The sequence below is a fragment of the Pleurodeles waltl genome, chromosome 9 (assembly GCF_031143425.1).
Source record: "Pleurodeles waltl isolate 20211129_DDA chromosome 9, aPleWal1.hap1.20221129, whole genome shotgun sequence".
Taxonomy (NCBI): domain Eukaryota; kingdom Metazoa; phylum Chordata; class Amphibia; order Caudata; family Salamandridae; genus Pleurodeles; species Pleurodeles waltl.
In genome coordinates, this window is record NC_090448.1 from 540,252,113 (window position 1) to 540,268,098 (window position 15,986).

A 15,986-nucleotide genomic window follows, 5' to 3' on the forward strand; every position below is an offset into this window, starting at 1 on the left:
GCCCATATAGGTTAGTGTCATGGCACTACTTTTTTCTTTTGCCGCTGCTTGTTTAGTTAGTTTCCTGCTAGTGTTCTGCTAAGTTTCCACAATGGTTTGTTTCAGGGCATTTGGCTCTTATCTGGGGAAACATGCTCAGCTGACGCCACTTGCCAACCAGAATGTATGTGTGTAAACAAACTTTAATTCCCAATACATTTTGAGCCCCTGCGGCGCCCTGTTTCATATTATTGTACATTTTCAATTAACTACTCCTTGGATTGACAGTTAGGCTTACTTTTTTTTTTTTTAAACACACAGGGCGAGCCGACAAACTCAAACCCGGCTTCCCAGCTCTAAATATTATGCCACATCCTCTCGCCAAGACAATTAGAATTTTTTTAGGGTTGTGTGTAGCAATTGTATAGCTCTTCAATCCCTAGCAGCATAGTACCCAGGATAATGTGCTGCATGGTTAAACACTTATAAGGTCCCAGAAGCGAGACCTATTGGCAATGTCAATGCTTGTTATAATTTTTTTTGTCCTAATTGGTGACCGTTTTGCAGGGCCACTGGAGTAATATTCAGCGGCTGCCGCTTTTCCAACATAATTATACATTTGCAGAATTTGACTGCCACATAATCCATCAGCTGCTGCTTAATCTGCAGATTTTGACCCAACATTGCTTCAAGCTCACACGGTTCAAAAGCTACTAAAAAGGTGGCAACATGTGTTCATGCACAGTAGAAGGCTCTTTGTAAAAGTGAACTAGTCATCTTTCAGTTGCTTATTGATGCATTTAGTTAAGAGGTACTAGTGATGTGAAATCTTTGGCCAGGCAGTGTTACCATCAGTAAAAATGATAAAATAATGAAGTAATGCTATCACAAAATGTACTGTATTTTGCTGCAAAATTTGTGGTTTCTTGCCATATATTTTGGGCCTCCTCTGCAGCATAATTCCAGTGGCCTTGCCTATATAAACTGAACTACGGAGGTATTGATTTTGTCTTCTGAGAAGAAGCGATCAACATACTAGCAAGTTGTATTTTAGAGGGGACTCGGTTTCCAAATTACTTCAAAGTAAAATTTTAAAAAATGGGGAGATGTACTATTCAATTGTAACATACTAAAAAGAAAATGTTATAATTTGCCTTGAATAGTATTACAACTGTTCCCACTTTAACTCTGAAATGTTTCCCCTTTGTAATACATCAATTTACAAAAATCAGTAATTTACCCTGTAAAAAAGAAAAAAGAAAAAAAGCAGCACAACACATTTAAGTATGACAAACATTTTATTATTCACATCAGTTTAACTCAATACACATACATTCAAATGAACTGTCTTTACAGAAACACCCAGGCAATGCACATGACAAACTGTAAATTAAATAGTTAATTGGTTTTAGTTTTTAGTGGTATGGAAAATATATATTTCTCTACACATGTGTGTGTGCGTGTGTTTGAAATAGAAAAAGAAATAAAACTTGTTTAACCAACAGCCACTCACGAGGACAATATATTTTCTTAATCAAAGTGAGCAAAGCAAATCAAATACTCAGAAGGTTTGCATTTGTACTCTCCTTCGTTAGCCACTGTAGACCTGATGAATCCTTGAGGGGCAGTATTTAAAATCCAAAGGTGCTCTAAAACATAGAAAAAAAGAAAGGAGTGTAAGTGCAGCTACAAGACACAACATTTAGACACATAAGATCAATGGTATGCAAAAATAATTAGATATTTAATGATAAGCAATAGCATTTTGACCAAAAAAAAAACCCAAAAGCTATAAAACACATCACCATGTTGGTTCCAAAAGGATGAGGCAGTACAATTCATAGATTTCATATCATTAAGGTTGCTGTCTGGGTTTGGGGTGATTCAGTTATTTATGTTTAATAAGTTGTATGCACTTTCAAAAACACCCATACAAAAGATGTGCAGAGGGTTTGCACAGCATATTAAAATAAAAACACTAACAGGATTAGCTGAATTATACAAATACCTCTGACAAGGCAGCCAGAATCACCAATACAAGGTTGTAAGTTGTCAGTGAAACAACCCTGTGCCAGTATTGATAGGAAGCACCCATTATTGATTACATGCAGCAGTAAGATGATAAGTAACATCTAACAATATCTTCTACAGCTGAACCAAATACAAGTGCAGGTATCGAAATGAAGGTGGTTGAATTAATTACAGATACTAACCCCTTGGGTGCCGGGGACGAGCAACGATGCTTGTGTGCCAAGGACAAGACCAGCTTGTCCTGCGGGAGTGCTAGCGCGGCCCCCTTCGGTCACCCACCCACCAACACCCCCCTGGTCAGGGATGGCAGGGTTAGTGCTTCCCCTGCCACACGCCCCCTCTCCCCACCAAACGACGATCAGATGACGAAGGTCTCCCAGGGCACCGACGTTATCAGATGCTGCCGGGGACATGCTGGAAGCATTTGCTTCCAGCGCCGCCAAGAAGAAAGACTCATTTTTGGTGAGTCCCTACCCCTGGGGGGCGAGGAAGAAACAGACATAGGGGGAAAGGAAAGAGTTTTTCCCTTTCCCGTGCCTATTTTGAATGGATTCCTGTACCACGATCGCCGGCTGTGGAGCAGGAATCCACCCACTAGACACCAGGGATTTTTTTTTGTATTTAGGGGAGCCGACCCCTCAGGCAAGGGTTACTCCCCTGGGGGCAATATTTATTGGATCTGTTTTTTAGACACCTCCCCCCAAATCCTCCCAGGGGGCTAGATCAGCCGATTTTGCAAAAACCACTAGGCACCAGGAATTTAGTACATTTTATATTTATGGCATCGACCGCCCTGTGCAAGGGGTCGCTGCCCAGGGGGCAATATATTTTTCGGCTCCCCCCCCCCCCCCGGGCTAGATTAGCCATTTTCTTTGGCCGATCTGGCCCCCAGGGGGAGAGGGAAGGTCGGTCGGTCAAAACCCACTAGGCGTCAGAGATCTGTGAGTGTTTTTTCTTTGTTGGGGGCAGCCACTTGGGCAAGGGTGGCTCCCCAAAGGAAGCCACATAAATCTTGGCCATTTCTGCCCCCCCTTGGGGCAGATTGGCCTATTATTTTTAGGTCCATCGGCCCCCAATGGGGGCAGAAGCCACAAAAACACCAGGGATTTTTTTTCGTTTGTTTTTTGTGTGTGGGGGAGAGGGACTGCTACCCCTTGGGCAAGGGTTGCCACCCCACTAGGAGGACACATAACTGTTGGCCAATTCTGCCCCCCCCCCCCCTGGGACAGGTAGGCCTATTTTTTAAGGCCCATCTGCCCTTAAGGGGGGGGGGGGGGGGGGGAGGGGGGGGGGGGGACAGAAAGCCCACTAGATATCGGGGAAGATTTTTTTTTTATTTTTTATAAAGAGGGTGGCGGTAAGGAAATATCCCCATCCCATATAAATAGGCACAAAGTTGTTCGGCCCACCGGCAGATTGGGCAATTACCCCCGATCCACTCCAGGAAGGGTGGGGGGCGAGAGGGGCTGAGAGAAAGCCTACTAGATGCAAGGGAACTAAAAAAAAAAACTAAAAAAAAAAAATAGAGGGGTGGGGGCTGCCAACCAGTATGGGCATGGTTATGCCCCCCACCCCAACTGCAGGGAGTAACAGTTTTGAAGCCCCCGCAAACTAAAGGATCTTATCCCAACGGCAAGCAAGAGGACATTTGATTATTTTAGGTTTTGATTTTACATTTGGGCTAAAAGAGCTTGGCTAACTCTCAATATCGTCCCACTTAGAATGGTGAGTGGCTGCACTTTTTGGACTTTGGTACGCTGCCACCTAGAAAAATCTACCAGACCTAGACACATCTGAAAACCAAACATCTGGGCGAGTCCAGGGTGGTGTGCTTCACATGCATCTCCAAAACATGCCTTATTCTGCAGCACTTTTTTCCCAAAAAACAAAACAAACAACATTTTAGCTGTATTTTGGATCATTTCTTGGTCTCCTCCAAGGAAGCCCACAAACTCTGGGTACCTTTAGAATCACTAGGATGTTGGGGAAAAAAAGGATGCAAATTTGGCGTGGATAGCTTATGTGGACAAAAAGTTATGAGGACCTAAGCGCAACCCCAAATAGCCAAAAAAAGGCTTGGCACAGGAGTTGTAAAAGGCCTGGAAGCAAAGGGGTTAACAGAGTATCCCATAATGGACGCTCACTGTTGACAAAAACCGTTATACATCACCATACTGGCACATATTCAAATGTACAGAGCATACACCAATCATGCATGTATCAAAAGAGGTACATTCAACATCAGGTCCAAGACATAATGTAGAAAGGGTATGTACTCTTACAGGGATGTGGAATTCCTATCGCCCGGGACATCTTGTTTGGGGTCAAGGGCAACAAGTTTTTATGTTTACTTTGTCCTTGGGACAAGTAGGCCCAACCCTCTGCAGCACAAAACCTTTGGCTGCCTGTTTACAGAGAGTGGAACTCTCTGCAGTTGAGGTAATGTTTCCAAAAGATAATGCTGTTCGAACTTGTATTTATGGTTCATTATGTGAAATCCTTCATTATTAGGGTGAGTGCTGTAAATAAATGTTTTAAGGTCACACTTCACTACTGACGTTGGTTCCAGCACAAAAAAAAAACAAAACTTGTATACACATGTTTGAAAAGTTTAGGCTATGAGGCTAAGTATAATTCTCCCAGAATGCTCTCTGATTAGATGCAAATGAAGTGTCATTTAGTAAAATGTGTTGGTGCATGCTAGTATTTCCCAAAAATATTTGTAATGGAAAATCAGTGTAACCATTTTCAACACGATTATGGGAAGCATGAAAATAAACAAACGCTGACAAAGCCAACTGATCTGACATATTATTATAAGTCTTTTAGTTTCATCAATGCATGTCTTGTTTTGACATGGCTTTTGTAACACTTTATTGTTGTGGGAGCCATCAGGCCCTCAACACTGTAACAAACACTGGCAAAAAAAAAAAAAAAAAAACGTTTTTGAACTCTAAAAGCACACGTTGACACCAGTGGCACAACAAAGGCCCCGCAGCTGCCCTCCTGGGGGCCCCTTCAGCACAGCACCTGGCCTGAGTGAGTCTGGAGAGGGGGCTCCTCCATGTTCTTTGCAAAGGGGCACTCTCCAGTTTCGTTACGTCACTGATTGCCACTGTAGTTCCTGACACTGAACAAAACTACTTTGTGTGCCAATATGCTCCTTGTGGAAGAGCAGAATGTGATCGCTCACAGTAAAGCCAGCCGAAAGAGAGAGAAATAGAAGTTTAATAAAAACAAAATGTTTTGTTAACACCAGACCTAATTAGGGACCAAGACCCACATGTAGGTAGCTTTTTGCATGTCGCAAACAGCGACTTTCGCTGTTTGCGGTGTGCAAAAAGCACATTGCGATGCACAAACCCAGTTTTGCGATTCGGTAACCTGGTTACCGAATCGCAAAACGGGTTTGCGACTCGCAATTAGGAAGGGGTGTTCCCTTCCTAATTGCGACTCGCAGTGCAATGTAGGATTGTTTTGTGACCGCGGGCGCAAACCAATCGCAGTTTGCACCCATTTCAAATGGGTGCTAACACTTTCGCTAATGGGAAGGGGTCCCCATGGGACCCCTTCCCCATTGTGAATGTCAGTGTAAACATTTTTTCAGAGCAGGCAGTCGTCCTGCGGAACATTGCCTGCTCTGAAAAAATGAAACGAAAACGTTTCATTTTTGTTATGCATCTCGTTTTCCTTTAAGGAAAATGGACTGCATTACAAAAAAAAAAAAAAAAAAAAAACTGCTTTATTAAAAAGCAGTCACAGACATGGTGGTCTGCTGTCTCCAGCAGGCCACCATCCCTGTGAGGGCCGCCATTCGCAAGGGGGTCGCTAATTGCGACCCACCCCATGATTATTCATGAGGTGGGCATTTGCGAAGCCCTTGCGAATCACAGATGGTGTCAGGGACACCATCCTACATTTGGATTTGCGACTCGCAAATTGCGAGTCTCTCTGACTCGCAATTTGCGGGTCGCAAATCTGAACCTACTGACATGTGGCCCCAAATACTTAAAGAAAGTCACAAAAGTGCACCCATGGTATATGTTGTACCCCTATAAAATATCTGTGAACTGTATTTTAGCATGGGTAAATACGATGTGTAGATTTGCTCATGTGAAAATCTATTGAGCATTTGCAAGTTCATTTTCCCTACAGCCACTTTCTTCCCAACCCTGGAAGAAGTTCTAATTCTGCCATTGTCAGGAGTAAATGTCCAACCTTTCTTATTATGGGAAAATATTAGAGAGAAGCTGGTGAAAATCTTTAAAACATGCAGGTTAGTAGGTTTGCAGACTCAAAGGCATTCCAGCCCTTGAACTATTGCTTACTGCTTCCTCCAGCCCCAGTATGCAGATCTGCAGAAAGGTGGAAAAATAAGGAAATTGCTAGAGTAGGGATTGAAACTGCAAGTATTCAAGCCCTACTAAGGTAGTAGCCCGGGCATAATCAGAGAGGCTATTATCAGAGCTCTTACATAATGAGATTGCTGCCATAATTTGTCGCCACACTACATGGCACCAAAGGGACAAGTAGATCTTTTTACAGGACAAGTAGATTTGAGAAGCAACCTGTCCCCTGGACAAGTAGATATTTTAATAAATTCCACTCCCCTGACTCTTAACTTAATACAACTCCACATTTTTGTTCTTCAGAACAACCTTTCATTAAGTGTTCATGAACCCAAACCTATGTAACCAATGAAATGAGCCACCATGTCCTATTTGGTAGCGCCATCAAGAAGGAGAAGTTAAGAGGCAATTTTTGTGCCTTTCTGAAGTCCAATGATTCTTGAAATATTGAGAATCGAGCTTTGCTTTCATTAATTGATTTAATTTTTAAAAGAGGATTTCCAATTAAGGGCGCAAGTCCTCTCTATGGTAGTCAGGGGTCTGGGAAGAAACAGTACAATTATTACCAGAGATATCTCTGTTCCAGCTCTCTTCATTTTTTTTCCAAGTCTTTTGAGGTGCTTGATGTTAAAACAGGATCTATTCTCCAAGCGGCAATGCCGCATTAATGACAGTGTAGAAATACACTTGTCGCATCAAAATAATTCACTACTGTTTTCTTTGTGCTCAATTGAGTCTCTTAGAAAATGATAAAACGCAACTGATTGTAAATTACACCCTAGTTGCAGCTGAACAAATATTTTCAATAGCATTCAGTTAGTTGTGTCAGCAAGTCCATACAAGGCTGAAAATGTGATTTCGGAATGCAACTAGCACTGACAGGGGTCTAAAGACTGGCCTGTGGAGGGCATGAAGACAGATGTGTGATAGCTGGAGCTCATGTGCTGGTTTGAGAGGGGCGTTATGAGGAGACTACTCAAAGTCAGAAGGTGAAGGTAGTCAAAGTACTGAGATTTTGAAGGTGCATGTCAAGTAAAGGGGAAGTGGGGGAATAGTCCATGAGCATTACCATGGACAGTGAGAGATTTGTTGGCTAATGTGGAAAAAACCCAGCATCAATTTAAGTACATGGAGGAAGTGAACGCCTACAGGTTTATTCAGTGCCAATTATTGAAAAATGCACAGACATTGCCACTCTGGAAAACTATTGCCGACAGGTTTATTCAGTGCCAAATATTGAAAAATGCACAGACACTGCTACTCTGGAAAACTATTGCCGGCAAACCACCTTAATGCGCGGGAAGCCTTCTCAGAGCCGCCATTTTGGTTTGAGGGCACCTAAGTCTTTTCCTTCTTGGTGCAGTACCCTATTTAAATCGCCCTATGATGTGGACACGCAGCAGATAGCTTCTTTTCCATATGGGGAACTCTCTGCTATAGTGATCGCTAATTTTTTTAATTTTTTTTTATACAGAACAGTTAGTGAACACTTGATTTTTTTCACACTAAAGATGTTTTTTAGGAATTTTTAGGCAATACGGTTTTGGTTTTTTAACTTTCACTGGCACTTTTGAGTCACTTTCTGGTTCTTGTGAAGCCTTTTCAGAGCCGCCATTTTAATTTGCGGGTGCTCTAGTCTTTTTCGTCTTGGTGCAATTCCCTTTTTAAAAATAACCCTATGATGCAGACGGGCTGCTGGCATGCCTAAGGCAAGCTAGTCTACGCCTGGAGTGCTACCAGCATTAGCCATGCTACTCCCCCCCTAGCTCTGCTGACTTATTAAAAACTTGCACTAAGTCTATTTCACATTGTGAAAACATCATATCTTTATGCAACATTGAGGGCCCGGTTTCTTGTTTTAAATGTAAAACACGCCTTTGGGTACTAGACCCCCATCAGCTCATGAGACATACATGTTACAGGGTGGCCTGATTAACGCTTGTTCCCTTAACAAACACTCCCAGGAAGTCAATAATGCTATTTCTGAGGTTCAGGCTGATTTTTTTTTCACCACTGAAACCTGGTTAAAAGACTGGTCCAATCCGGATATTGCCCTTGCACTTCCCACAGGTTACACCATCTCCAGGCAGGACAGACCTAGTCGCTAGGGCGCAGGTCTTGCCCTTATTTTTTTTAGAGAATCCTTCCAGGTTGACACTTAATTTTAGCTCTGCATCAGAAGCTGAAAGCTCAGGGTTTTGCCTGAGGATCACCTCTCCCAATCCTTTGCAGGGGGCCTGATTTACCACCTCCCAGGTTCAACGTTCCTGGCCTCACATGGCAAAGCTCTAGCTCACCTGGAGCTTCAGAACTCCAACTTCACCATTACAGGAGACTTTAATTTTCAACTGGACTGTGCTACCGACTCAGACGTAATTAATTGTTCTCGTATTTTGAGATCCTTAGGACTACATACATTGATTTTAGGACCCACACATGAGGGGGAATCAAACTCTCAATGGCATCTGCTCAACAACCCCAACTTATTAGTAGAGGTCCCCATCCAGCAGAGCTGGTCAGACCACGTGCTAACTCCTTTCAAAATCACTCGGGAGCAAGGCAATCTTCCCTCCTCGGCTCCCTGTTTGGTCCCCTCCACCTCATGTATGTGGGGTAAAGTATCAATAGATCCTAGATTCTCAAAAACTCTTGATTCTCCCCCCAATCTGTAAGCACGAATTAAGGACAATGTGGAATCATTCAATAGGTGGATATCTCAAGCAGCTACCAGTTTATCGTGAGTAACTCTGGATCAAAAAAGGTCTAAATCTCTACACCCGGCCCCCTGCCTCAACCAGACCCTAAGAGATCAACAGCTACACCTGCTCTGCAAGCAACTCAAAAGAAAATGGCGTACGGTCTACAATCTAGAAGATTTGACACAATTTAGACCAGCAATTAAAGCCTATCACAAGTAGATTAGGTCTGCAAACTCTCCCCCCCCCCCCCCACAAAAAAAACTCATTTTTTTATATGCAAATTGAGGAAGTCCAATTTGGCCAAAAGCTTATCTTCAAGATCTTGAATTCTTTTCTCAAGCCTATGGCATTGGAAAAACAGATCCTGCCATCTCAAGCATTATGTGATCAAATCTCGTCTTATTTTAAAGAGAAGGTGCAGATCATTTTAAGGGATTTTATTACACCTGCTTTTGCATCTACTGACGTATGGTCGTTCGAGCCCTTGATAGTAGAGTCTGGTACTTTGGTAGCCTTCTAAGCCATTTTACTGGCCCAGTTCTGTCAGGCCATCTTAGCTTGTAAATTCGGCCATAGGGCCTTGTGGTTGCAGGGACTTGTTTTCATCTAATAAAATCCTTGAAGAAATGTTGTCGCTCACAGAGAGGAAAACAGTAGCCTGTGCACTCATTACTTCCAGGCTGAACGATTACAAAAGTCTGTATGCTGGATCCTCTAAACCAGTGGTTCCCAACCTTTTGACTATCATTACTGGACCCCGGGGATCGCCACTGAATCATTACTGGAATCTGGGGACCCCCAACTGGGTCATTACTGAAAGCTGGGAACCTAATCTATTAATATTATTTAATTTTCTAAGCAGTCGCGGACACCCTGAGGAGGCTTCGCGGGTCCCCCGAACAACAAGTTGGAAACCAATGCTCTAAACAGATTATGCATAAACTTCAAGTTGTCCAACACATGTCTATTAGAGCAGTACCTAAACTGCCTATAAGAACGTTCGCTTCTGCAGCCTTGAAAGTACAGCGCTGGCTGCCAATCCACAAGAGAGAGCTCTTTAAAATCCTCTTGATTAATTTTAGAACCCACAAAGCAACTGGACAGAAATTCTTTACTGCAAGGTTCACCCATTAGACTACTAGAAAAACCTTGAGATCTTCACATGCCCATCTGCTCATACCTGCCCCTTTTAGACTGAAAACCAAAGGAGGTAAATCTTTTACTGTTTTAGGCAAGACGGCCCGAAGCTCCCTCCTTAGCTACTTAAGGTGTATAGCCTCTGAACCAGTTTTCAGAAAACAGCTCAAGACGTGGATCTTTGGGATCCACAACTCACTTTGTTGTTCTCCCATCTTGAGAGTCATTAGCCCTTCTTCTGATGGGATCCCCCTCGCCATAAGCAGATCACTTCTCACCCTGGAATAGTGTGCGGATGCTCCTGTTGGAGTGACAGTTGCGCTCTACAAATGATTAATTCAGTTCAATTCAATGCACTGTACAGATGCTCGAGCAAGGCTATGCACTGGAGCACGGAGTAAGAAAATCTCACTGAAGTCCACTGACTGTCTTGCACACTTACCTCTTGCCCTGATATCCCATGCCTATTCCTTATTGAATCTGAAAACATAAAAAATGTTTTAAGGACTATGCACTCAAGTTCACTAGCAGCATAGCAACTAGCACTAAAACATTGGAACATTTAACTCACAGGAGTGCATTCATTTCTTTAGACAAATGTTTGGTGTTCGACTGCAGATATACAACTGAAGGTTGACATTGATGTTATTGTTCACCTGGATGTTCTGAGAAAAGAATTTCATTCCTCACCATAACCTGCACATTTTTATGGTTTAATTTATAACCATAATTGCACTTTGTAGGGGAATTTGAGGATTTTCAACCATACACAAAAGGTGTTATTGTGGGGAAACTGGCACCCTTTTCCAGTATAAACTTTTTGGTTTCTGGATGCAATCTGGACTGAAGTGCAATGGGGTCCTGCTAACCAGGTCCCCGGTGCCAGTGTTCTTTCCCTAAGATTGTGAAAATATTGATACCATTGGCAACTCCTTCAGCTGCCACTATAAGTCCCTAGAAAATGGTACGTAGGTACCCGGGGAATCGGGTACCAAGAGTAGGCCCCGGAGGGCCGCAGCAGAGATTATGCCACCCTCAGGGACAATGCATCCATGTGCACTCAACACTGCTATTGCAGGCCGAGTGTACTGGTGCAAACCCAACATGGAAAAATGACATGGCACACAGCCTGTGTGACCGGTCGACTACACACTATGCCATATAGGTAAGTCACCCTTCTGGCTGGCCTTTAAGCCCTAAGGTAGTGTGTACTACACTGCATGTGTGGGTACAGAAGCATGAGCAATATGCTCATACTGTGTTCGTGCCAAACCTGGGACGTAGTAAGTGAAGACAGCAGCCATTTCAAAGGCATGTACTGGACACTGGTCAGTACGAGTTTCACAGCTACATGATGGCCACTCTGGGTTGTTTGGTATCAAACAACTGAAAACAGTAGATCCCAACTGGCACCAGTATTATTTTATTGCACCTTAGAGATGACCCCCTGCAAAAGCTAACTGACTAGTCACAATCAACCTGCCACCACCAGACAAGATTCTGGAACCCTGGGGTGAGAGTCTTTGCTCTCTGGCTTCAGAAAACAAAGCACTTCCTGGGCAGAAGTGTTACATCTCCTCCCTCAGGAATGTGCACAGCCCTGCCTGTGAGCTTCAAAGGGCTTACCGCCCTTGAACCACGACCCCAAGCCCTGCAAGCAGCAGATGGCTTCCCAAGTTGCAAACACCCACTTTTGGAAGGCGCAACGGAGGCCACCCCCAGCTTGTACCACCCCTAAGGTGTAGCATGCAAGGTGACCTCTCCATTTCATTTTCCTCCATCATGCATGGTAGGAGAATAGCTTATCACAGATGAGGAAGTGACCTCTGCCCACAGGAAGTGGTCACACAGTGGGTATAGCCACTCTATGGTATATGATACATGGGTTACTACTAGGTACACCCCTAGAACTGCAGATCAGATTCCAAGGACACAAGAAGGCAGCAACAAAGACGACCCAAGGCTCAAAAACTGCATTCCTGATGAACAAGGAATAAGGCGCCAAACCCTGCCTGCTGCACCCAGGGCTTGACAATCGCCACTAAGGGATTACATGGATAGCGTATTGATTCTACAAAGCCCCAGATCTCCATCCTTCTGAAAATAGCCAAAGATCTCCCTTTGGAGTGAAGGCATCACTCCCTGCAACAAAGAAGCAAAGACCAGTGAAGTCCAGTTTCCTGACTGGCCGCTGACCAAGGAACCGGCACAGTAGTCGGACCAAATACCACCCGACGGACACGAGTACAAACCCTGCAAGTATGGTACCACTGCGACCTCGAGTGGCTGAACCGTGTAATAGCCAGGGATAATGCCCCCCAAACCACCCCTGACCCCCATTCGAGGGACTTCAGGACACGCAAGAACCAACCCTCCAGACTGGTCCTGCTGACCTGCAATCCACCCTCAAAGTGACCTGCCTCCTGCTTCGAAGGGCACCTTTGCACACAGCTCTTGGCTCACCTATTTGCTCTGAACCCGGACTCCCTGGACCCTGCACCGGAGAACCAGCTGTGCTTTAAAGGTCCCCTACCCCTTGCAACCTCTACACACCAAAGGGACCCAACAGACTCACCTTGTAGTTTGCCTGTGCATTACTTTTCCAAGTGGTCCCCTGCTGTGGTCCTGCACCAGCTCTAAGGACTTTCAACTTACAAAGTTCTTACCTGATTTTGATGATCTTGGACGTAGAAATTTCATAAAAATCTGAAGTATTTTTGTAAATTGGTCAAGTTATTCCTTTGCCTGTGTTCCATTTTTATTGATACTGCGAGTACAACAAATGATTTGCACTTCTCCAAGATTGGACTAACTACTTGACCAAGCTGCCATAAACATTAGAGCATTAGATGGTCTAGTTTTTACCTCTGTAAATCAAGGAGGGTTTGCTTGGACTCTCTGCACAGTGCACATCATTTTTGTACACTATATAGTGAGCCCACCTCCTACGTTTGGTGTCTCAGCGGTGGGATTCAAGACTTTGCATTTGCTGTTACCACTTTGTCAATATGTGAGCACACAAATAACTCAAAATTGCCTTTAGCTTAACTGCATTTTTTTCAATTGGCTAAATTTTTCTGTAAAATGTTAAACTAACTGCTAAGGCCACGGTTAGGTTCCTACAACAAGAGTTAGAATTAAGAGTCCTTACTTTAATTGGCCTTATCCAAAATGGGTTTTACATTTCTAAACAGGTCTCAACTTTAGTAGCATAAAACATGTCAGACTCAGAGAGCCAGAGCCAGGAGCTCAACCTGGCCCCTTACATGGCATATACCTATGCCCAGTTAAGGAAACTCTGCAAGCTGTACAAAATTTGCTACTGGAAAACATGCCAAAGTAGACCAGCTTAGGTTTCTGGTGGCACAACATAAAGTCCACTCCAGCTACAAAATAGATGGTGAAGTCTCTAGTGGAGAAGATGATACTGTGCACAATAGGGATGAAGGTAGCTCCTCTACTCCTAGCACTAGTGCACCTACTGACGAGGGCCTGACTTTGGACAAGTTGACCAAAAGACTGACTTTGGAGGCTCAGCTTTTAGAAATAAAAAGAAAAGAGTTGGGCTTAGCACCCATCTATTGTGGCAGAATATCAATAAATAGGGAGGAAGAAAGGCCTTTCAACCTAAAACTACTATAAGAAGTTGTCCCTGCTTTACCAAGAATGGAATGATATCATGAAGTGGTTTACTGCCTTTGAAAGACTCTGTGTTGGGAGGGAAATCAAAAAGAAGCATTGGGGTATTCTGTTACGGGAACTGTTCTCAGGCAAATGCAGGGATATGCTCCTGACTGAGTGAAATCGATGCTAAATCCTATGACCTCCTGAAGGGTACCCTGATTGAGGGCTTTGGATTTACCACTGAGGAATACTGCATAGAATTCAGGACGACTCAAAAATCCCAGAGTCAATCCTGGGTAGAATTTGTGGACTTCACAGTAAAGATACTAGGTGGTTGGTCAAAAGGCAACAAGGTACCTGATTATGAAGGGCAGTATAATTTAGTAATGAAGGAACACCTCCATGAAAAGTTGCACCAGTACCTAGTTGTTTTGGGGCCAGTCTCCCCCCCCCAAAGGTTCAGGAGGAAGAGTGATCACTGGGTAATTACTAGGGTGCCCAAAACTAGAACTGGAGAAAGTGACCAAAAGAGAAAGAGTCAGGGAAACACCACCCCTCCGCCCCACCAAGAGAAGAGGATGGACCACCCCCAAAAATAAGTCCAGGAGGGTGGGCCCAAAGATACCTCACAAGACAAAAGTGGGTACACCAGGGAGAAAACTGTAATGCTACTAAGACATGGTGCCGTAACTGTAAACAGAAAGGGCACCACACCAAGGACACTTCTTTTCCCACAAATCAACACACTAGTAAACCCCCAGGGGTAGCCAATGTAGCCATAGGGGATGAATCCTCAAATGAGGAGATCCTCTTAGCCTTTAAGTGGAAAGTGAGCCCCACAGATGAGTTGGAGATTCCAGAGGGGAGTAGACACTTCCACCACCTACTGCTGAATGGGATCTCAACCACTCCCCTGAGAAACATCTATGCCAGTCACACAGCTGTTCATGATAGGTAGGTGCTCTCCAACCAGTACATCCCAGGAGACTTCCAGAGAAAGGACTATCCCAGGGAAAGTTATTTATTTATTGTTTTTAAATATATTTTTATTGTTTTGTTTCATACTTGCAGAACTTTGATTACGTTACCTTTCACCCCCTCCCCCTGCCCCCTCAGCTGTTCAGGTCGAATTCCCGTGCTCCTTTCCTCTGGGCGCTGTCACCTTGGGTTTTGCTACCGATTGTTTATTGTCCAGCATATGGCAAGCCTGCTTGCTAGTCCGTGTTAATGTTTTCAGTTGAGTCTGATTCCTCTGTTGAGATGTCTTGGTCCTGAGGGTTGTCTATTGGGTGTTTCATGCGATCTATCAGCTTGTCCCATTGCTGTGCCCTCTCTGCGTTTCCCGCTCCTTTTGTCAGCTCCAGGCGTAATACCTCGCCTTCTGCTTCAGCCCATTTAATCAAAGTGTCTTTCCACATTTGGGCCCTCGGTCCTTTGGGATCCTTCCAGTGCATTGTGATTTCTCTTTTTCCTAAGATTAACGCTAGATCTATGAATTTGTTCTAAAGTTTCCTAGTAGAGTTACTGCTGGGGTTCTCGCCAGTTTCCTTCCTGTAATCCTTTTAGTTTCTTTCATTACCTCTTCCCAGTAGTTTGTTAGTTCTCTACAAGTCCATAGCATGTGTAGTAAGTCTGCCCATTGTTCTGTGCATCTAGGACAAGCGCTGCTTGCGTTTTTGTACATTGATGTTAGCTTGGCTGGGCTCAGGTATGCTCTATGGTATATGTAGATGTTGATCAATTTAAACCGGGCATTCCTAGACACTTTGTAGACTTGGGCTGTGATGTAACTCCACTGTTCATCGTCTATGTGTTCCCCAATATCTGCTTGCCATTGGGTTTTTAGAGTTTCTAGAGGTCAGTGCTTCTGTTTGCAGTGTTTTGTATATCGTGGATATTGTCTTTCTGTCTCCCCCTATTGTGCAAATGGCATGGCTTCCTGCGTGTGTGGGTGGTTCCCTTAGTCCCTGTTTCCAGTGTCGCTGTATCAGAGCTATTAGAGATCTATGTGTAAGGAACATCCCGGGCGGGACCCAGCAGTGTGTCATGTCCATGTATGTCATGAGCTCTCCATTCCTGTATAGGTCCCCTATCGTGGTTATTCCGTGCATCTCTATATTCTGGATCCCTGCTATAGAGCTGCTTCCGGGGAGTAAAGTCAGGAATC

The 15,986-nt window shown here is 44.0% G+C and overlaps 1 long non-coding RNA gene across 1 annotated transcript in view; it reads right to left on the reverse strand.

Annotated features, from left to right (window-relative positions):
• Positions 1-1,258: 1,258 nt before the first annotated feature.
• Positions 1,259-15,986, reverse strand: part of LOC138259614 (uncharacterized) — a 63,664-nt gene continuing 48,936 nt past the window's right edge. The window contains exon 3 of the long non-coding RNA XR_011198757.1: positions 1,259-1,628. This is a non-coding gene — a long non-coding RNA (uncharacterized lncRNA). The remainder of the gene's footprint in view (positions 1,629-15,986) is intronic.